Below are 23,729 nucleotides of genomic sequence, written 5' to 3' on the forward strand. Positions count from 1 at the left end.
CACCTACTATGGATTAGGCCATGTACTAGATAAAAAAGACAGTAGCTGCCACCTAGGTGGTTATATCACATCACCAGGTTAAGTAAAATTGCAGATGGCATCTGAGGTACAACTGGCACAAATTTGAGAAATATTGATGAGAAAAATTGGTACAAATGGTAACTGATTAGGTGTGGACTTGTGAGGGAGAGGGAAGAATCTAATTCAATGTTGCAAAAATAGGTAGCTGGAAGCAGGTGAGAGTGGGTTTACTGCCTTCCTTGGTGATCTCTGACAACTTTATTCCCTTCTCTGGGCTCCAGTAACTTCATCTATAAAATGAGGGGCTTAGACCAAATGACCTCAAAGATCCCTTACATCTCTACATCTATGAACTTGTAGCCTTCATAATATTAATGTTGAAAGGTGGGCTTCTATGGCAAGAAGAAATTTGGGATTTGTCAAAGGGCTGTACAGGTTCACATAATTGCTACAATGAGCCCCATCACTTTAATACCCATGTTCCGCCAAGGATTCTATGTGTCTATGAACCATGGAATGCTATGATTTGGAAGAACCTAAATTATAAGTGATAAAAAGTACAATGCCAAGATGGCTCTTGGGCATAAGCAAGCTGAGGTGAATTATCAGTGAGCACACAAATAGTAGATGATTCTAAGTCTCTTCTTCTGTGTTTGGGTCTTGAACTTCCCCATCACCATAATAGCTCTTTATGGTCTATTCCTCTTTCTGTTTGCTTATTCTTCCACACTGCTTCTTGACCTTGGACTTCATGTTAGTGCTGCACTCTGCACACTTCTTTGGGGAGAGAAGTCTGGCATGAGCTTTTGCTATCCTCTTGAACACTTCTGCTCTTTGTTTTGTATTTCTGAGTAGTCAATGAAGAAGCAATATATTCAGAAATTGAGGTTTTTACATGAGCATATATATGCACATATATATGCGTATACATATATGTGGGTTTTTTTGGTTTGTTTTAAGCAAAAGAATGATTGTGTTGGAGACTAGGTTCTTTCTAAGTATTCACCCAACACTGATTCCTATGGGCATACATTTCTGGTAACTCTTCTAGCTTGAAGAATTTGTAGATTTGGGATGGGATAGAGCATGCAGAAGATGTTTAGTGCTTCAGGACTGAAGGCTAAAGGGATACAAGGGTGAAGATGTAGATATTTCTTTAAAAGAATTAAGCCCTATGGGTTACCACAGCCTTTTGACAAAGTTTCTTATCCTAAGCAAAGATAATTAGAGGTTTTCAAAGCCACACATTGCTGAATCACTGTTAACTTTGCAATAATTCAATTGGTCATTTAGCAAATGCTCAGTAACTACCTATTGCATGCAGAGCACTGTCTGGAGCAACTGCAATGATAAATTATTATTATTTTCTTTTTTTTAACTTAACTAACTCCCAAAATAAGCACTTTCATTAAAATTGTAGAATATATGAAATTGCACACGAAACTACAATTCTTTATTAAGCAGACTTTTTTCTTTTTTAAATGTATAATGAATTCAATATGTAACTTTCCAATCCATCCTGCTTGTCTGTGATTCCTCCTATCATTCCTTAAGTTTTCCTCTCTTTTTTCAGCAGCTATTGGCCTTTTTCTAATTAAAAAACTTGAAAAAGAAAAGAAAAGCTCAGAAAAAACACATGGTTCAGATTTAGCAAATCATGGAATTTTCAGATAGATATAAAGAAGGGAAGAATTTATGATGAAACAAGAGACAGAGAGCATTAGAGAATGAAAATGAATAATTTGATTACATTAAATCAAACAGTTTGTGTAGGAACAAAACCAGTGTAGCCAAGATTTAAAGGAAAGCAGAAAACTGGGAAAACATTTTACAAGTTTCTTTGTTTAGGGCCTCATTTCTCAAATATATAGGGAAGTGAGTCAAATTTATAAGAATATAAGCCATTCTGTGCTTGCTTCAGCAGCACATATACTAAAATTGGAATGATACAGAGAAGATTACCATGTCCCCTGTGCAAGGATGACATGCAAATTCGTGAAGCATTCCATATTAAAAAACAAAAAAGAATATAAGCCATTTTGCAATTGACATATGATCAAAGGAATGAAAGGCAGTTTTTAGATGAAAAATAAAAGCTATAGCCATATGAAAAAATGTCTAAATCAAATTAATGCTCTAAATGCAAATTAGAGCAAAAATTTTCTGAATGTCAATTAAAACTCTGAGATGCCACATCACATCCATCAGATTGACATAAAGGGGAAATAACAAAAGTTGTAGGGGATGTGGAAAACTGGACACTAATTGGGTGCCTTGTTGGTGGAGTTGTAAACTGATCCAATCATTCTGTAGAACAAGTTTGAACTGCGGCCAAAAGGCTACAAAACTGCATACCATTTGAGCCAGCAATATCATCACTAAGCCTGTATCCCAGAGAGATGAAAACAATACAAAAGAAAAGAAAATGTATATGTACAAAAATATTTATAGTAACTCTTTTTTTTGTAGGCAATTGGGGTTAAGTGACTTGCCTAGGGTCACACAACTAGTAAGTGTTAAGCGTCTGAGGCTGGATTTGAACTCAGTTCCTCCTGAATCCAGGGCCGGTGCTCTATCCACTGCACCCCCTAGCTGCCCCTATATTAGCTCTTTTGTTAAAGAATTGGATAATTGGGGGTATGACCATCTATTGGAGAATGGCTGAACAAGTTGTGTCATATGATTGTGATGCAATATTATTATGCCATAAGAAATGATGAAAAAGACTTTTTCCAAAAAAAACCTCGAGAGACTTACATGAATTGATGCAAAATAAAGTGGGCAAAACCAGGAGAACATCATACACAGTAATAGTAATACTGTAATATGAAAAACTGTAAATGACTTAGCTATTCTCAGCAGTACAATGATCCAAGACAATTCCAAAGAACTTATGATCAAAAATACTATTCATCTCCAGAGAAAGAACTAATAGAGTCTAAATTTGGATTGAAGCATACTATTTTTTATTTTTTCATTTTTGTCTGTTTTCTTTTACAACTTGACTAATACAAAAATATGGTTTTTGCATGAATGCACATATATAACCTATATCAAATTGCTTGTGTTCTCAATGAAGGGTAAGGGGAGGAAGGGAGAGAATTTGGAACTCAAATTTAAAAAAAAAATGAATGTCAAAATTGTTTTTACATGTAATTGGAAAATATATTCCCAAAAATATACCTCATTTTTCATCTCAAGTCAATTACATCTGTCAGGTGGAGGGTAGCCTGATTCATCATCAGTCCTAGGTAATTGTGGTTGGGTTATTGCATTGATGGAAGTTCAGGCCGGTGTCACTGGAATATGTAGAGGAGAGTAAGATATATCGATACTGGAATGGTAAGAAGGGTTCAGGAGTGAAGGGCTTTGAAAGTTAAGCAGAGGATTTTCTATTTTATCATAGATGTGATAGGGAATCTGGGGCGTTTACTGAATAGGAGGACGACATGGTCAGATCTGCACTTTGGTGAGATCAATTTGCTAGTAAGTGCAGGAGAGGCTGGAATGGGGAGAGATATGTGGTGGTGAGACCAACCAGCAGGACACTGCAATAGTCCAGGCATGAGGTGAGGAAGGAAAGGGGGATGTTGGAGAGATATTTTGAATGCAGAATTGACAAGACTTGGCAACAGATTAGATCTTGGGAGTAGAGGAGTCAAGGATGATAGCTAAGTTTTGAGCCTGAGGGAATGGGTAGATGGCATTGCCCTTGACAGAAATAGGGAAATTAGGAAGAGAAGATGATTTAGGGGAGAGATACTGAGCAGTCTGGGCATTCCGTGTTTAAGATGTCTACAAAACATCCAGTTAAGATGTCTCATAAGCAGTTGGAGATACCAGTCTGGAGGAGAGAGATGAGAACCGAATAAGTAGATCTGAGATTCACCAACATAGTGATGATCGTTGAAACCATGGGAACTAATGCAATCATGAAATGAAATAGTATATAGAGAAGAGAACAGGTACATCCAGGCATGTGCTGGGAAATATTTTAACAAGTGGCCCTCTGTGAAAAAATGTGCCCATGACACACTTTGAAATTTAATCTGCATCATTAGCATTTTCCCAATATTTTCTTAAATCTAGGAATCAACAAAAAATAAATCAAGCCCTGTTTGTAGCATTTATCAATTTCTGAGGTATAAACCTTCACAGTGAAAATTTGACAACTGGCTCTCACAAGACTGTTCAGAAAGACTCTAGGCCAGCCCTGAGGCACCTACCTTTCACAGGCATGACCTTCAGCTAAGGTCTATAGCCTTTAACATTTTTAATTACTTTCTCTTCCTGAATATTCTTTCTTTTCTAGGTTTTTGTGACCGTTTCTCTCCTGGTTCTTCTCCAATCTTTGTTGGATTATAAGAATATCAAACCAGATGTTTTCAAAACAGAACTCATTATTGTGTCCCCACCCCCCAACACTACCTTATTCAGAACTTCTCCACTTCAAATCTAATAGCCTTCCCTCTTCTCCCATCCACAAATCTCCCAGCCTTTCCCCACTACAATATACCTTGCACTAACCTACATAAGTGACTTACCTCAAGTGAAGGGCTGATCATATTATTTCCATACTCCATAAAATCCGGTCTTCTTATTATCTGTAGGATCAAACGTAAAATTCTCTATTTTGCTTTTCTTTTTTTTCTTTTCTTTTCTTTTTTAATTTTAATTAAATTTTTTTTTTCTCAATTACATGCAAAGATATTCTTCTCCCACTCTCCTTTCCCTACCCCTCCTGAGTCCAGCAAGCAATTTAATACAGGTTACACTTGTTTTGCTTTCATTCATTTATTTAGCCCTTCCTTCCTTCTTTTCTTCCTTCCTTCCTTTTCTGTTTGTCTTTTGTCAGCTTGGTCCCTTTCTACCTTCCCTGTGTTATTACACTTAACTCGGCTCCACACATTTTATGATCCAGCTACACTTTCTTCCTTGCCATTCTTCACACACAGTACACTCTCTCTAAGTCCTGTGCCTTTTCCCTTGTGCCCAATGCCTGGAATTCTCCCTTTCTCTGCCTGCTGACTTCCCTGACTTCCTGTAAGACTCTCTTCAAATCATACCTTCTGCGGAAGTCATTTTCTGAACCCTGTTAATGCTGGTGACTTCCCTCCAAAATTATCTCCAAGTTAGCCTAAATCTAGATCTGCTTTGCACCTAGGTTGTATTTGCTTATTATCTCTGCCATTAGAGTGCAATCATCTTGAGAGCAGGGACCTTTTCTTTGTGTTTTTCTTCTTTTTATCTGTAGGATTTAGCAGAGAGTCTGATACACAGTAACTACATAGCAATTGCTTGTTGAATGAATGAATGAAACAATGATTTCCATTATTATGGGGGACACTGAGAATGTTCCTAGCCACTTGACAGATGCCTTTCCCCCTAATTCAGAGGATCTTGTGACTGAATGATTGAGGAGCTCATCTCTCTGGGGTCACTGTGGAGCTCTACTATGTTATAGTCCACAAGGATGTGCTGCTGTTGCCTGTGAATGCTGAGACTCATGGTATTGCTGCTGTAAGGACTCTGATCAACAGCTGCCTCAAAAGCAGTTTAACGTTGCATTAGATTTTTCTTTCCATCAGAATGTAGCTTCTTGGGAGATGAAGAGGTTTCCTGGGTGTCTGAGAGAAAGAGAAGGCCAGAGAGCTGGAGGAGGGGGAAGGAAAAAATTGAACAAAGCTTCAGACACACTTCCTGGGCTGGGGTTGGGTGAAATGCCAGAAACAAAGGGAGAATCCCAACTTCTAAGGAAGGAAAAAGGGAAACTTTGGCATTAAAGCTCTGGAGTTCTTCCAAGGAAGAGAAATGTGATGCTGTGTCAAAGATCAGGGTTTGCAGTTAGTGGGTGAGATTTTCTTAAAGTTATTTTCATTCAGTTCAATCCCATTCCCCATCCCTGGTCTCCTCCAATCAGAAGCCAGGTGACTACTTGCCTCTTTGTGTCTCCTTTCTCAACACAGCTGAGGACCAAGGCAGCTTTGTCAGTGACCATACCACTCCTTGAATTTGATCTGGGCAGAATCTCTTCTCATGTTTGTGCCCAGCTCCAGGTCTTGGGTACCCAAGAAGGTGCTCATTAAAAATATATTCATATGCATACAGACAAAAGCTTGCTCAAAATATAGGTATCTCTACACTATTTGATTTAGTATTTCCCTATCATCTCTGCGGGCATCATCCTCTGAGACCTCCCCATATTGTGAAGGGAGCCCTGAAGGCTCTGCCTATGGTGCCCAAGGTCTGATGTGTTGTTTAAAAATCTAAATGTGGGTTCTAATCTGTCTCTCCCCCCCCCACAGTTTTTTTGGGGAAACTGGCTAAAATCACTGATAAATTCAGCAAGAGTTTGGGCTTTTAAGGATTTCTTAAAAGATATATTATAAGATAGTGAAGAGAGAGAAAGATTGAGAACAGATTCCTTATAGCATGGAAATCCTACCTTTCCTAGCAGCCCATGCAAAGTTCTGCCACCAAGCCTATGTCTCGAACCAAAAAAAGGGAACTCCAGTCCACCAGGCTCAGCTTCCTACTTCCTGTCCTCCTCCCTGAAATGGGAAGTTCTTCAAGTTGATTAGTCCACAGTGATCTCTTGTTGATATCTCAGTCCACAGCCTCTGAGAACACACTCTACTCTGGATTGGCCACATGTGATCTCAATTTAATCAACCTTAACTAGGTTCAACTTCTGAGAACAACACCCTACTCAGGCCAGGTGTGGTTCTGATTTAATCATCATTAAGTAGGTTCTTGGTCTTACCCAATTCAATCAATTCCTTTTGGGGGGGGCAGGGCAATGGGGGTTAAGTGACTTGCCCAGGGTCATACAGCTAGTAAGTGTCAAGTGTCTGAGGCTCGCTTTGAACTCAGGTCCTTCTGAATCCAGGGTCAGTGCTCTATTCACTGCGCCACCTAGCTGCTCCCAATTCAATCAATTCCAAATCAATCTTCAGGTGGGGCTCCTGGGTGTCTGCCAAGTCCCATTATTTTATCACACTGAGCAGCCCTACCAATTTGGAGAGGCTTAAGGGCCTAGGTCAATGATGGACGGTGCACCTCTCATCCAAGGACCAGCCTGGCCAAGCAAATATGGGAAGCTTTATCCTCACATGACTTGACAACAAAGAGTCGATTTTTATTACCAGAAAACTCACAAGTGCTCACCAGCAGAGAGATTTCAGTCCCGGTCAGCGAGGGGGACTCTCTCTGAGAGCCCATCCCAAAGTCATTGGAAGACATCGATGCGTAAACACAGGTGTATTTCTCCCAGCTTCTCCTTTGGCCTGCTTAACTGGCTCTGGTTTGGTTGATGTTCAGTAAAACAATTCCTATTTGGCATTGAGGCAGCCAACATGGCTCATTCCATTTGGGCTTCACTATGTGACTGATTCAGTTAGCAGAGGATACAAAAGGAAACATATTGAAGTAGAGAGAGTGCTACATCTGGATCTGGGAGACCCAGGTTCAAATTCCAGCTTTGTCATTCACTAGCTGTGTGATGACAGTTCAGTCCCTTAACCTCTCTGATCCTCTACTTCCATAACTATTAAATGGAGACCACTGAGCAAAAATCTTAGTAGCCTCCAGAAATGTAAGCTGCTACATTTTGTGTAAACCAAGAACTGGAAGCAATATAGATGTCCCTCAATTCAGACATAGCTAAAGAAATTGAGACATGAATATCATGAAATATTACTGTGTTTTAAGAAATAAATGTGATGAATTCAGAGAAGTATGGGAATACTTCTAGGAATAAGCATGAAATGGAAGAAGCAGAACCAAGGAAACAATAGACACAATGACTGCAAAAATCTCAATGGTGAAAAAATAAACACCACAAAACAACAGAAATCGGATGTTGCCGAATTATGAACAAGTATGACATCAAAGAACAGATTTGAGGAGACATCTCTTCCACTCTATGTAGACATAAGGGGTCAACAGGTGACAGGTTGTGTTTAATGTAAGGGGTTTTTTTGATGCATCGATAGATTTTGCTGATTTTTTCTTGTCTTTCTTCTAAATATATTATTTTTAAAGGAATGGATCTCTGGGAGAGGAAAGGATAGGCACAGGGAAATCAAGATAATGTGAAAACAAAATGTCAATAAATTAAAATTTTAAAAGAGAACTATCACCTGCTATAATTACCCTCATGTCTATGTTTTTTGTTTGTTTTTTGGGGGGTGGGGCAATTGGGGCTAAGTGACTTGCCCAGGGTCTCACAGCTAGTAAGTGTCAAGTGTCTGAGGCTGGATTTGAATTCAGGTCGTCCTGACTCCAGGGCTGGAGCTCTATCCACTGTGCCACCTAGCTGCCCCCAAAGAATGTGTATGCTTATTCTTTTTTATTTTCTTTCTTTTTGTTATGGGGCAATGAGGGTTAAGTGACTTGCCCAGGGTCTCACAGCTAGTAAGTGTCAAGTGTCTGAGGCTGGATTTGAACTCAGGTCCTCCTGACTCCAGGGCTGGTGCCCTATCCACTACACCACCTAGCTGCCTGCATGTCTATGTTTTTTGGAGATTGAGTCTGTACCCTAGCAGATTTCTTGGCTTCTTTCCCTCTACCTGATCCTTTCATGCCTCAAGAAAGGTGATATAATCTTTAGAAATTCACTTCCCTATTCTAATGATGGTGACTATATCACAGTCCCTGGTTTACCTGAGAAGCTTTCTTCTCCTTTATTAGGGTTTCCTCTTCTCTCATGTGCTCTTTTTTCCTTTCCTTTGTCCCTTGTTGTGTTCCAACATCTTGGTTGTCCATTTAACTCCTCTTTTCCTATAGCTTCTTCACTGGCTCTAGCTAGCCATCTTTTATTTAGCATCATCACCAGGAAGCTGGGGAGTCCCCAGGCTCTTGGTTTATAATTGACTTCCCTTTTTCCCACAAAATAGCTGGTTTCTGCCTAACATGGTTGAGGCTGAGCCAGTCAAGAGTCCTTGATAGCTTCACCCATCTATGTGATGTTCCTAAGTGTTCTTTTGATGGGACAGCACTTGTATGAAGAGGCCCTGAAAGTATTAACTGTCCAAGTTCTCTCACCCTTAGTGAGACCAAAAGATCCTGGATAGTTGGCTTCCTTCCTTCTGTTTCTCCTATGTGAGGTAGATGTCTTTAAGCTGGGAGTCTCTGGAAGGTAGCTTCATCCCTCCTTCCCAACTAGGAAGTTCCTTGAGGGATGAGAACATTTTATCCCCTTGAGCTGGATGGATCTTCATATTTACAGTTGGATTGTATTTCCCACCTTCATGCCTTTGCACAGGTTGGCTGCCCTGCATGCTGGGAATGTTCTTTCTCTTCATTTCAGCCTCTATTCCAATGTCTGACCCTCTTCAATATTCAGCTCTAGTGTTGCCTCCTTTAGTATGCTCTTCTACAATCACCATGCATGTTTTTGACGTATGGTGTGTACTTGTCTCTGAACATTTTCTATTTCTCTGTTGCAATGTAAACTCCCAAAGGTCAGGTACTCTTCCTTGTGTTTTTCTATCCTGAGTGTGCACAGGCTTCATAACCTAGGGGATAGAGATCTAGCTTTCTAATGTCCAGTCATGCCTCTTACAGTGGGCTCTTACCTTTAAGGTCATTGCTCTGAGCAATGCTCCAAGAGTATTCACTTCAGAGAAGGTATAAATCTGCACGAGGAAATAAAATTTCCTCACTAGGATTTCCATATGCTAAGGAAATCACAGGTCAAGTAAAAAACAAATACAGGATTGATACCTGTTCTATGAACAGTTCTATCTGAGCTTAATTGGAAAAGATGAGATGAATGATAACAATGATGATGATCCCTGACATTTCATAGCACTTTGGGCATTCCTTAACATTTTGCAAACATTATTTCACCTCATCCTCATAATATCCCTGTGAATCAGTCCTCAGATGTCCTATTGTGATGTTGAGTTATTGGACAGCCCAATTTCAAAAGAGTCCGACTATGGAAGATTGGGAGGCATACTGAGACTTCTGTGTTTTCTGTGATGACAGGTACAGGCCATGTGGTGTCAAAGGTCTCATCCACGATAAGTCTATGGGCAGAAAGGGAAGGGGGAGCTCATGGATTCTTACTCTCTCATAACTATTCTGAAGACAGTATTTGTGATGTTCTGAGAGATAATGAAATGGGGGCTGCTCTATACTGTGTCTCTCCAACCCAGTCAGGGCAGTGAAGAAAATTCAACTAGAATCTATGAAAACCAAACAATTCTCTTAGGAAATGACATCAGAAAATGCTGGATTCGGCAGCAAAGGACTCACAATTGAATCTTTACTCTTCCCCTAATGAGTTATGTGACATTGGAAAAGTCCCTCACTTGGAAAATGAAGACATGGCCAACATGGCTTCCAAGGTCCCTTCTAGTTCATTAGCTATGATTTTATGGAAATAGAACAGAAGAAAACAAGAAAGGGAAATAAAAACAAGAACTCATCCAGGGAAGATACTATTCTGGCCATACTAGAAGGTGTTGGGGTCATAGGTCTTGGAAGGAAACTGAAGATAGCATTGCTAGGCTACACATTTGGCTAAAGCAAAATTCAACCTCAGTCAGGGGTGAATTTAACAACATGATACAATTTAAAAATGTTTATTATATACCTACTGTGTGCAAAACCTTGTTGTATGTGATGTAAACGGTTTTTGTTTGTTTGTTTTAAAGACACCCCTTGTCCTCATGGATCTCACAAACTAGAATGAGATTCAGAGAACCTTTATTACACAGTGAAGATGAGGGTATTGGATAGGAGCAAAGGGGACTGAGAAGCAAAGGCATATAAACTGGAAAATCAAGGAAGGCTTCTTAGAGGGGGTGATTTTGGACTTAGGCTTTTAACAATTGATAGGGATTCAGGAGATTTTGCAAACAAATTTGTGGAGGTGGCATTCTTCAAGGATGGATGATGTGCTATGGAAGAGAGCCCTCCAGTTGGGTTGGGCCATAGCCTGGAATCTGAATTCTGATCAGGACCCTCTTTGCCTAGGGGATGGCTGCAGGAATGACTGATACAGAATTTGTGAAGGTGATATCTGATGGGAAAGCATTTGCTCAGATTCCTAGGGATTAGGTTTGTCTGGTGGGAGAAAAAAAATGTGGAGCAAACCAAAACAAAAGCCACCAAGCATCTCAGTGCATTTGGTTGGTCGATGGGTACTGAAGTGATGTGAGCTGCTGATGTTTGTCTCTCGCCAACCCCCTCCCCCAGGGGCCACGAGGTGCCAGTGGCTGGCAGGAAAAGAAATGGAAAGTATTTTAAACCTTGTCATCTGCAGTCAGCTTCCCTGATAAATTTGTTCAGGCAAATATGATCGGCCATAAAAAATAGATATTCCCAGGCAGGTCTGGCTGCTAACAGTAGCTTGCTTTTTTCCTTTCCTCTAAGGCAGCATGGCAGGACACTTTATTATCTTGGATTCTATAACAGCAAAACAGGACTTTGGGAGACCTGGCTCTCATCTTTGGAGGGAAGGAAGCACGCAGAATATTTATCTAGTGAATGCATTTAGCCCCTATGTTTTCAGAGCACTGCATATATTTCAAAGTGCTTCCCTATCCTGCCTTTCACAGAACCTCTCTACAGGCAAGTTGGGGATGATACTTCCCTCCTCATTCATTCATTAGTTCATTCATTCATTCATTCATTCATTTTGCAGAATGGGAGGTGGAAGCTCAGAGAAAGGATGAGATATGCTCAAGGTCTCTCAGCTTCATGGTGCCAATTCTGGCCCCATAAGAGTAAGACTCCATTCTTTTCTCACCCATGGACTGTTCTACAGATGGGTTTTTTCCAGACAGTTTATTCTGGTCTCACTCATTAAGTAAGCCGACTTTAATTTTTGACCTTTTTCCTTTAAACAATGGTTGTTTCCCCGAAGAGATAATAAAAAAGGGAAAGGTCCCACATGTACAAAAATATTTATAGCTGCTCTTTTTCTGATGTTAAGGAATTGAAAATTGAGGGGATGCCCATCAATTGGGGAATGGCTGAACAAGTTGTGGTACATTAATGTAATGGAATACTATTTTGCTGTGAGAAATGATGAGTAGGAGGATTTCAGAGAAACCTGGAAGGAATTACATGAACTGATGCTGAGATGAGCAGACCCAGGAGAATATTGTACACAGTATCATCAACATTGTATGTTGATCAGCTGTGATGGACTTGAATCTTCTCAGCAATACAATGGTCCGAAATAGTTGCAAAGGTCATATGATAGAAAATGCTCTCTAAATCCAGTAAAAAAGAACTGGAATATAGATGCAGATTGAACCATACTATTTCTATTTTTATTTTTTGAGGTTTTTCCCTTTTGCTCTAGTTCTTCTTTCACAGCATGACTAATATAGAAATATGTTTAATGTGATTGTACATATATAACCTATATCAAATTGCTTGCTGTCTTGGGGAGGGGGGAGGGAGGGAGAAAATTCTGAAACTAGAAATCTTATAAAAACAAATGTTGAAAACTATCTCTACATGTAACTAGAAAATAATAAAATGCTTTTATGATTAAAAAAGAAGAAGAAAGAAATAGGTTAGACAGTATGCCCTGGAAGCTTCCTTCCACCTCAGAGATTCTTTTGGTCTGTGGTCACTTCTTCAAAAGATCCGTATTTTCATCAGTGTGGGTATTCACTCCATGCACATTGGTCCCAACCCTTCCAGCCAGTGGCTTCAGGAGTTGCTGGTGCCCAAATATCAGGTGATGGGCTCTTGAAATGGAGCCAAGCCTGGTTTTGCCTTTGCTTTGTCTGAGATAAGGATTGCTACCCCTGCTTTTTTTACTTCAGCTGAAGCATAACATATTCTACTCCAGCCCTTTACCTTTACTCTGTGTGTATCTCTCTGCTTCAAATGTGTTTCTTGTAAACAGCATATTGTAGGATTCTGGTTTTTAATACACTCTGCTATTCGCTTCCATTTGATGGCAGAGTTCATCTCATTCACATTCACAGTTATTATTACTGTCTATTTCTCTCCATCCCTTTGTACTTTCCCCCCATTATTTCACCCTATTCCTCCTCGGCAGCATTTGCTTCTGACCCCTGCCTCCCCCAATCTGCCCTCCCTTTTATCAGCCCCTCTTTTTTCTTTGCCCTTTTACTTCCCTAAAGAATAAGCTAAATTTCTTTATCCAAATGAGTGTATACCTTATTCCCTCTTTGAACCAAATCTGATGAGAGTAAGGTTGAAACAAAGCTTACCCCTCCCTTCTTTCCCTCTATTGTAATAGGTTTTTGTGCCTCTCATATGATATAATTAACCCCATTCCACATCCCTTTTCCTCTTCTCCCCATATACTCATTTTTCACCCCTTAATTTTCTTTATATCATCACATCAAAGAAAATTTATATTTATACCCTCTATGTATACTTCCTCTGTCTGCCCAAGTAGGGATACAGTTCTCAAGAGTTATAAGTATTATCTTCCTGTGTAGGGATGTAAACAGTTTATCCTTATTGAATAACTTTTTTATTTCCCATGTTTAAATTTTTAACCTTCTCTAGAATCTTGTATGTTAAGATCAAATTTTCTATTCAGTTCTGGTATTTTCATCAGGAAAGCTTGAAAGTCTCCAATTTCATTAAATGTCCATCTTTTCCCCTGAAAAAGAATCATCAGTATTGCTGGGTAGTTGATTCTTGGTTGCAATCCAAGCTCCTTTGCCTTCTGGAATATCATATTCCAAGCTCTGCAATGCTTTAATGTTGAAGCTGCCAGGTCCTGTGCAATCCCATGGTTCCATGATATTTAAATTGCTTCTTTCTGGGTGCTTGACATATTTTCTCCTTCACCTGATAATTCTGGAATTTGACTACAATATTCCTTGGAGTTTTCCTTTTGGGGTCTCTTTCAGGAGATGATTGGTGGATTCTTTCAATGATGATTTTATTCTGATTCTACAATATTAGGGCAGTTCTCCTTGATAATTTCCTGGAATATGGTGTCTAGACTCTTTTTTTTCTGATCGTGGATTTCAGGTAGCCCAATAATTCTCAAATTGTCTCTCCTTCATCTATTTTCCAGGTCAGTTGTCTTTCCATTGAGTTAATTCACATTTTCTTCTATTTTTCATTCTTTTGATTCTCTTTGACGGACTCTTGTTGTCTCATGATGTCATTAGCTTCCATCTGTCCAATTAGAATTTTTAAGGCATTGTTTTCTTCAGTAAGCTTTTGCACCTCCTTTCCCATTTGGCCAAATGAATTTTTTTTTGTGGGGCAATGAGGGTTAAGTGACTTGCCCAAGGTCACACAGCTGGTAAGTGTCAAGTGTCTGAGGCTAGATTTGAACTCAGGTCCTCCTGAATCCAGGGTCTGTGCTTTATCCATTGTGCCACCTAGCTGCCCCTCAATTTACTTTTTAAATCCTTTTTGAGCTCATCCAAGAAGGTTTTTTGGTCTTGAGACCTTGAGACTTTCCTCTTGAGGCTTCACATGTAGGCAGTTTGTGTTTGTGTTTAGCTCTTCCCTGTCAACACAGAAGCTATTAATGGTCAGAACCATCTTCTGTTTCTTATTCATATTGTTGATTATTTTTTTAAAGCTGAGGTCTGCTCCTGGGGCACAAGGGTCACTGACAAGGGTCACTATTTCAAGCTTCTTGTGCTGGGGGATAGGGGCTGTGTTGCTGGCTTTCTACTCTGAGGTCTCTGTGGATTGTGAATTCCTCACTGCCCTGGGCTTGTTCCCTGCACTTGCTCTAGGCAGTGCGATGGCCTGGCCCCATTGCTCCTGTACTGTGGGTGGCCCTTTCATCTGGTGCTGGTGGATCTCACAGCTGGCCTGCTGTGCCACCAGCTTGCTAAGCCAGGAAGAAGGGGCCTCAGTTGCTCCACTGTGGCCAAGAGCTTCCTGTTGACTTTCCCAGATGCCCTCCATGCTACACTGCACTGCACTTCACTGAGCTGTGCTACACTCCCATTTTGCCCAAGTGAGACTGACCTTTCCTGAAGTCTTCTAAATTATCTTAAGTTGGAGATTGTGTCTCTGTCTTTTTTGTAGTTTTTTTCTCTTTTCTGTAGTTTCAGAATCTGTTTAGAGGCTTGATTTAATGTTTTTTTGAGGGAACCTCAGAAGAGCTCAGGCAACTTGCTGGCTTCACTCCACCATCTTGGCTCTGCCTCTGTCCAACCTATTTCTGAGAAGAAATCTCTTCTAGATCTTACTTGACAAAATGATCATCCAGTCTTTATTTGAAGGTTTTTCATTATGTGGGACTCATTACCTGCTGAGGTAAATATTCAGTTTGGTGCCAAAAAGAATGTCCATCTTCCTGCACATCCAATAGAAATTGGTTGCCCTATGCAACTCTTTATTACTAAATTCTACATGTTCTACTCAGGACAGAAATGAAAGGAGGAGAGAGCCTACAACATAGGGCCTGGGAGACGGTGGGTAAATGATGGCTTTTCAGCCCTCATTGCCATGCTCACCTTAAAGGCATTTTAGTAGAAGAATTAAAATGCTCTCCCCTCAGACACTCCACAAAGCCAGGGAGAATTGATTTTTTAAAGTGAGTAATTCATAGATAACAGCCCTAAGCAACCAGCCTTTTGGATGCAAATCAGAAAGAAAGCCAGGCTCCAAATCCTCAGTCTTGTCTGGATGGAAACGGGACTGTGCATCTGTGGATCGATGGTAGACAGGAACAGCCCAGCCCTGCTGGAAATCATTGAGAGCAAGATCACCAACTGCCTTTTCTCTGAGCATGCATTAAATACCTTCTGTGTACAGAAGTCTGCGCTGGGTTCTAGAAAATCTGCAAAGGCTGATAACATTGGGTCAGCTGTATACCCTATGTGTCAGCTTAATGGATCCAGCCAATGGACTGCCTCTGTTCTGAGTCTCAGCTAGGGAGCATGGGGAAAAGCTGTCAAATTAGCTGCTTATCAATCAGAGGATTTATGGAGGCAAAATGTCTCTTTTTGCCCACATGGTCACCCTTTTTTGGGGGAATGACTTATCTCTGGGATACCTGCATGGAACTATCATCTTAGCCATAGCCAAACAGGAACTGCATGGGAACCATTCAGCGCTCTGCACCGGCTTGGCCACCTTAGGAGGGAGCTTAGATCCATCCATGAGCTTTTCACTTCTCTGTGAATCCTAAGCACTGTATACCAAGTGTTTAATTTAAAAACAAATGATGTGGGGCAGCTAGGTGGCACAGTGGGTAAAGCACTGGCCCTGGATTCAGGAAGATCTGAGTTCATATCTGGCCTCAGACACTTGAGACTTACTGGCTATGTGACCTTGGGCAAGTCATTTAACCCTCATGGCCCGGAAAACAAAAACAAATTAAAACAAAAAATATTGGTTGACTTGCATACAGCCACCGATGGGGCATCATCAAGTAATAGTCCCTGGGAGCAGCTCCCAGGGGGTCTCCTGTAGCAAACCTTTCCTACTCCCCTTTGGCCATCAGTCTTTCTGTTTGCTCCCCAGAAGGTTGTGATGGAGCTTATGCTGCTAATTTGTCTACATGCTGTATCTCTCCTATTGAATATGAGTTCCCAGAGGGTGGGGACTGTGTCTTTTGTGCCAAAGGGGCCTCTAACATCTTGGACAAGGAGTAAAGAGTAAAGGAGTGCTGTGGGGATTGGATTGGATCACCCAGGGTGGGCAAACATCGGGAGAAGCTGACCAGCTGCAGCAAGAAAGAGCACTGTGAACCCTGGACTGGGCAAACAGGTTCAGGGAGCCAACACTGGCTAAGAGCCACAGTGATGCCAGCCTGAGAATCTATTTAGTAGCTCTAACCACTCTCTGCAGGCCAAGCAAATGAGACTCTGCTGACTGACACAGATGTGGCCCCTGCCCTCATGTATTTCACAGTGTGCTGCTAAACATACTTTCCATGATTTCATGAAAACTTCCTTGTTCTTCTTCTCTTGCAGACATCAAGCACTGCCCTCACCCACACCATTTGTATTCTGAGTAAATCCTGTCTCCAGAGTTACTGCAAAGGGAAACTCTAATCCAGCAGTTCTCAAACTGTGATCCCTGGATCCCTGGGTGTCCCCAAGATCCATTCAGGGAATCCATGAGCTCAAAACAATTTTCATAATAATATGATGATATTATTTGCCTCTTAAACTACACCTCCCATTCCCAACTGCTTATCTATGTGAGGCTGGATTTTCTTTGGATGCTTCAACCAAAACAACACATGATAACAATTTGAATGCAGAAGCAGACACACAAGCCAGCTGTCTTCTCTTAAGCTAGATATTAGATTTACAAAAATATGTAAAGTAATGCCACTCTTTTCATTATTTTTGTTTGTTTTGGAAAATATTATTATTTTCATAAAACAGGTTATATTAACAATTGGTTTAGTGTTATTATTTAAAAATGAATTAATCATTATTTTAAAGGCCCCAGCTTCATTTCTAATAAAGCAGATGTTTATCACTATTAGCCACATGAACAAAAGGTCTTCGAAGGACCTTAAATGATTTTTCAAGTGTATAAAGGCATCTTGAGCCCAAAGAGTTTGGGAACTATTCCATTTCCAGGTCAGGTTTGAGGGATGGAATCTTTAGAGTTCCAAAGGACCTTGGAGATCATTGAGTTCAATACCCTCACTTCACAGAAGAGAAAACTGAAGTCTACAGAGAAGTGACTTGTTCAAGGTCACAGATAATAAGTAGCTGAACTGGAGTTCAAGAAATTCCCCATCATCCCCCAAACTTCCCTCACATTTGCATTGTGCCTCTATGATGTGATATCAAGCATCTCATCCCAAATGTGTAAAGAGCTAATTAATGAGGATGTATAATGAGATTCAGAGCCTAGAGCTCCCTCCTACTTCTCTTCTTGAGTTCCAAAGTCTTATGCTATAATCGAGAAGTCTCAAGATGAAAAGACCCTTTGATTCTTCAGCCCAACACATTACCTTTCCTGATTAGGAAGTTGAGGCAAAATGGAGGAAAAAGGCTTTCTTAAGGTTACAAGGTTATTTGTGAGAAGCAGAGCTTGGACTCCACCTCCTATCAGTTGACTCCAAACCCAACACCTTCCCCACTGTGTGTGCTGCTGCCACTGCCTGGGATGGATGGGAATACTCTGCTCACCTCACCACTTCCTGCTTCTCCATTTGGCCCTCCTGCCAACTGAATAAGACAACAAACAGCTCCATTCTTCATTCCCCAAACTAACGGCACTAGAGCAAAATGCAATCAATACATGTGATAGCATTAGGCTGATAAATGTAATTTTTTATTCAATTAGGTGAAGGTGATTGAATTACAGAGCAAACATGTTGGTTGCTCTGGATTTCTGATTGAAACAAGCTACAGAGACCCAGGATGAGGTCATTATGATGGCCAGCTCAGCATTTCTTGGAGTCTGGTCATTGAAACTCCTGGGTCCTGTGAAGTTCCTAATACTCTTTTGCATCTACATAATAGAGCTACGTTCCCCCTGCTGGGGGTGGGGGGGGGGGAAGCTCGTTTTGTGACATCGGTGGCTCTTTTTAAAAAATCCAGCTCAGTTAATGGGGATTAAACTCTCTGAGGTTTTTTAGATGAAAATGCAGTTTATCTGCATGGGTTTGTTCAAGGTTACATTAGTCTACATAAACTGATTTGATGTCATTTTGCTTGAGAAATTAGCCCATGTAGCCTTACTCAAAATAAGCACAGCACTGTGCACAGTACTGCAATGGGATGGCATTTCTATGCAGTCATTCAGAGCCTCCCCTTCTGCACCTTGAAACCACTACCATAAGTAGAACCTGATCCTTAAATGTCAGCACCTTCACTTGCTAGGCTTAGCCCTTTAAGAAATATTGCATGAGCCATTTTCTTTTTAAATTATATTGATATCTTTTATTTCGACATATATAATTACTCCTGTATCCTCCCATCTCCATCCCAGAGAGCCAACTCATATAACAAGTGATATTTGAAAACCAGAAGGGGGAAAACAGCAAAATCAATCAGTATACATTTTTTTAAAAAGCTGAAATTGAATGCAATGTACCTCCCACCTCTGCTAAGGAAATGGAGGAGTTGTTTTCTCATGTTCTTCTTGGTGGCTAAACTTTGTTTATCTATTATTTTTAAAATTCTAATTCCCATTGCTGTAGCCACTGTATATATTGTTTTCTTAGTTTTTCTTTTCTTTTCTTTTTGTTTTTTTTTTTGGGGGGGCAGGGCAATGAGGGTTAAGTGACTTGCCCAAGGTCACACAGTTAGTAAGTGTAAAGTGTCTGAGGTTGGAATTGAACTCAGGTCCTCCTGAATCCAGGGCCTGTCCTTAGCTTTTGCTTTCATTTGGATCAATTCATGCAATTCTTTTCAATCTTCTCCAAATCCATCATGCTTATTATTTCTTATACCACAGTAATATTCAATTACATCCATGTACTATAATTTTTTCATTCATCCCCTACTCTAGGGGTATCAAATTTGTTTCCAATATTTTAATACCACAAAAAATAGGCTGCTACAAATATGTTGGAGTATACAGAGCCTTTCTTTTTGTCAATGGCTTCCTGGGAGACAGAGAGGGGCATCGCAGCAGTGGGATTTCTACATCAATGACCAAGTATATTTTAGCCACTTTATTTGCATAATTTCAAATTTCTTTCCAGAATGGTTGTAGTAATTCGGCTCCCCTCCCCCAAAAATGTTCCTGTCCTTTCATAGCTCATTCAATGTTAGCTCCTCCCACCTTTTTGTCCAATTTGCTAAATTGATGGGAAACTTTGGGATAATTTTTGATTTCTATTTCTTTTAAATACGATTCTGGATATACTACCATATGGCTCTTAAGAGTTTGATTTTTTTTCTTTTGAGAATGGTTCATTCATCATCTCAACAATATATCTTTTGGGGGTAACTTTTTGTCTTATCTATTTATGTTAATTTCTATAGATATTTAGAGATAAAGCTATATGTTTAATATATATTCATATGTATATAGGTTAATATAACTATATATTTGCATGTATATGCAATATACTTACATAAATGTCTAGTTATACATGTATGTGTGTAAATGTTTATGTCTATGTGTATTTCTTTATCTGTGTATATGTGTGTATTTTCAAATCCTTATCAGAAATATTTTATTCAAAGTATTTACCCTCTATGACCACTTTCTTATTGTAAGTATATTCAGATATTTTAAAAGTCATAGTTTATAATATTTCACAGATTGACACACCAGAGGTTTTGAGGCTGCACCATGTTTACAAGGCTAGCAAGTACCAGAGGCACATCTTAAATACAGTTTTCACTTCAAGCATTTCTGCCCCTCCACCCTACTATGATGAGACAAGGGATACCTGTTTTCTGTGACCATGTCTTCTGTTCACCATGTAGCATTTTCTGGTTCTCTTGCCACCTCCATAATAGCAATAAATAAAAATTTAACATGAAGAATATTGGATCTACTACCATTCCCTCCCTTCATCCTAGTGGATGGTGTCAGCAATGTGTATGCTAGCCCTATGTGACACACATAGATAGGAGAGAGGCCTGTATGGATATTTGAAAAGGCATTTCCCAGGGTAACCCAGTAGGACTCAGTGGAGACAGTTAGGAACACATTGAAGAAAGGAGAGAAGGGAAGGGAATGAAGGAAGAGGGGAGAGGAAGAAAAAGGAAAAAGGTAGAGGAGAGAGGGAGACAGACAGATACAGAAATAGATACAGGGGGGAAAAAGAGCAACAGAGAAAGATATATATGCATATGTCTGTCTGTGTCTCTCCGTATATACACACACGTACACACACACATATACGAGAGAGAGAGAGAGAGAAGATATATAGACAGAGAAATGGAGAGAAAGAAACACAAAGACAATTTGTCATGGGGACAAAATGAGAAAAGGTGCAAGATGTAGGGCTGCTAGTTCAGCTTTATTTTATAGCTTTTATCTCCCTCCACCCACACCAGATTCCATCCAACCAATACTACTCAATGTTCTTTGAATTTATGCTGTGCTTTCTTTGCGCATACTATTTATTATTCTAAGAATCCCCCACCTTCTCCCACATTAATGTCTGATTGGTGAAATCAGGCCTATCTTTCAAGGTCTACCTGGAAAGTCATGTTCTTCCTGAAGCCTTTCAGATATCCGTAGGTGAAAATGGCCTCTGTCTCATATGACCTCTTATGGTGGTAGGTTCTGGTAATCCATTAGAATCTCATCTCACTCTCCTTCCCATAAAATTATAGGTATAAATGCCTTATCTTCTGTTTATTTTTTGTTTTTGTTTGTGGGATTTTTTTTTTGTTCTTTTGTTTTTTTGGGGTTTTTTTTGGTGGGGCAATTGGGATTAAGTGACTTGCCCAGGGTCACAAAGCTAGTAAGTGTCAAGTGTCTGAAGCCGAATTTGAATTCAGGTCCTCCTGAGTCCAGGGCTGGTGCTCTATCCACTGCGCCACCTAGCTGCCCCTGGGAAGACAATTCTGAAGAGATTTCCCTCATATTGTACTTATTTATCAAGAAAGATGAGGATGTTGTTGCTGTGTGAAGTATAGTAAACTTGGAATCAGCAGAGGACATGGGCTTGAATCCTGTCTAGGACACTTAGTGCCAGTGTACCCTTGGGGAGATTACTCCTTCTCTCTGAGCCTAAGTTTTCTGATGTGTAAATTGAATAGGAAGGACTTCAGTATCTTTAACACACCTTCCATCTTACAAAATTTGATTTATGACATTATGAAGACACACATCCCAGCACTGCCTCTTATGAGCTAGGGAACTTTGCAGATATCATTTCCCCCTTATCCTCAGTTTCCTCATCTGTATGAAGACATAATTCAATCATAATTTAACAATCTATAACATTCTTTGGGGAGCAGCAAGTGTGAAATGTAACTGCTTAATAAATCTTTGTTGAATGGTATTGAAAGAATAACCAGCAAGACACCTGAGCTTCTTGCTGTGTTGATAGATGAAACTGCATAGGACCTCTCCTACATGGGTGACACTTCCCAGAATCCAGTCAATTGGCTCCAGCTGCAGGCAGTCCCTCTTTCTGGAATCCATACCTGGACTCAAAGCAAAGGCAAAGCCTCCGGGCAAAGCTTCAGTGGCCTTTGCTCACAGATTCCAAATCATGGACCATCTATCACTTCTGGTACAACCTCATTCCAGTAAGAGCTGGCACTGACATAGTACTTTAAGGTTTGCAATGTACTCCATGTATATCATCTCATTGGCTCTACATCTCAAGCCAATGAAGTAGGTGCTTTTATAATCCCCAGTTTAGGATTGTGGAAACTGAGTCTCAGAAAGGTGAAATGACTGGCCAAAGGTTGTATATATAGTGAATGTCTGAGTCAGGTTTGGATCTAGGTCTTTGTGAATTCACATCTAACACATTTTCTATTATACCTACTATATTTTCCTGAGCTCAGTAAGCTCTGCAATTCTTTCTCTGCTTCTCTCAATGCTTTGAATGCACTCTTTACCCATTGCTGCCTATTGACATTCTTTTCTTTCTCCAAGGTCAAGTTTAGAGCCTACCTCTTTCACGTAGCCTTATTTTCCCACACCTCTATTCCTTACCCTTCCAACCTCAAAATTTCTTTGAGTCTTTCCTTGGTGCCCTTCTTTGACTCCTTACATGCTAACCTTTATCATACTTTTTTTTGTGGTACATGTCCTATCAGCCCTATTAGATTATATGTTTCTTGGGTAAAAGCTATCTGACATTCACTATCTTTGTAGCTAGCACCAATAACAGGGTCTTATGCTTAGTACTAAGTACACTAAAGAAGTGTTGGTTAACTTGTGGTGAATTTATGGAATCCAAGATTTTGCACTGAATAAGTACAGCCTGCTTGGAAGGTGGCTATCACATTGCCTGAAGGTTTTTTTTTTAATGCATCCTCTTCCACTATGAGGAAGAAACTCTAATTTCACTGAAGTTTTCCCTCATAGAATTTGAATCAATCTCTCTCTCTCTCTCTCTCTCTCTCTCTCTCTCTCTCTCTCTCTCTCTCTCTCTCTCTCTCTCTCTCTCTCTCTCCATTGCCTCTAATTTTCTTTCTTTTTTTGCACAGGGCAGTAAGGGTTAACTGACTCAGCCAAGGTCACACAGCTAGTAAGTGTCAAGTGTCTAAGGCCAGATTTGATCTCAGGTCCTCCTGAATTCAGGGATGGTGCTTTATCTATTGTGCCACCTAGCTGCCTCCAATTCTGTTTTCCTTATTCCACCTTCCCTAGGCCCACCAGAACAAATATATCACCTTCCCCATATGATGCTCATTCAAATATTTATTCAAAGTCAGATTTCATGTTGCACTCAACACCAACTCTTTACTCTGCCAGGTTAAATATACCTTCAATTGATTTGCATGCGTCATGATCTCCTCTCTCACCAAACTAATTACTCTCCTCTGCTTGCAGTCACTGTCCCTCCTAAAATATCATACTCAAGACTTAACTTAATAGTCTATCTAGATCATGAGGACTTAGGGAAGGCCATCAAGATTATCCTCTCCCTTGTTCTGAAGAACATGCTTTGCTTCATGCAGCCCAAGATCAAGAGGTTGGTTTTTTTTTTTTGGGCTGTCACACCACTAGGTTGAGAAATATTGAGTTTGCTGTTCTCTAAATTCACCATACCTTTTTAGACAAAATCTATTCTTCACTATTACCTCATATTGACATAGACTGATCTAGTAGAAGTTACAGTATTGAATCTCAAAGCTAGAAGAGAATATAGAGATCATTTG

The 23,729-nt window shown here is 40.1% G+C and overlaps 1 non-coding gene across 1 annotated transcript; it reads left to right on the forward strand.

The window, feature by feature from the left end:
- Positions 1 to 1,929: 1,929 nt before the first annotated feature.
- On the forward strand, positions 1,930 to 2,036 carry LOC122730171. Its single transcript, XR_006353385.1, has one exon. It is a non-coding gene; the product is annotated as a U6 spliceosomal RNA (small nuclear RNA).
- The last annotated feature ends 21,693 nt before the right edge of the window (positions 2,037 to 23,729 follow it).

Source organism: Dromiciops gliroides, chromosome 5 (genome assembly GCF_019393635.1).
Source record: "Dromiciops gliroides isolate mDroGli1 chromosome 5, mDroGli1.pri, whole genome shotgun sequence".
In the NCBI taxonomy this organism is placed as follows: Eukaryota; Metazoa; Chordata; class Mammalia; order Microbiotheria; family Microbiotheriidae; genus Dromiciops; species Dromiciops gliroides.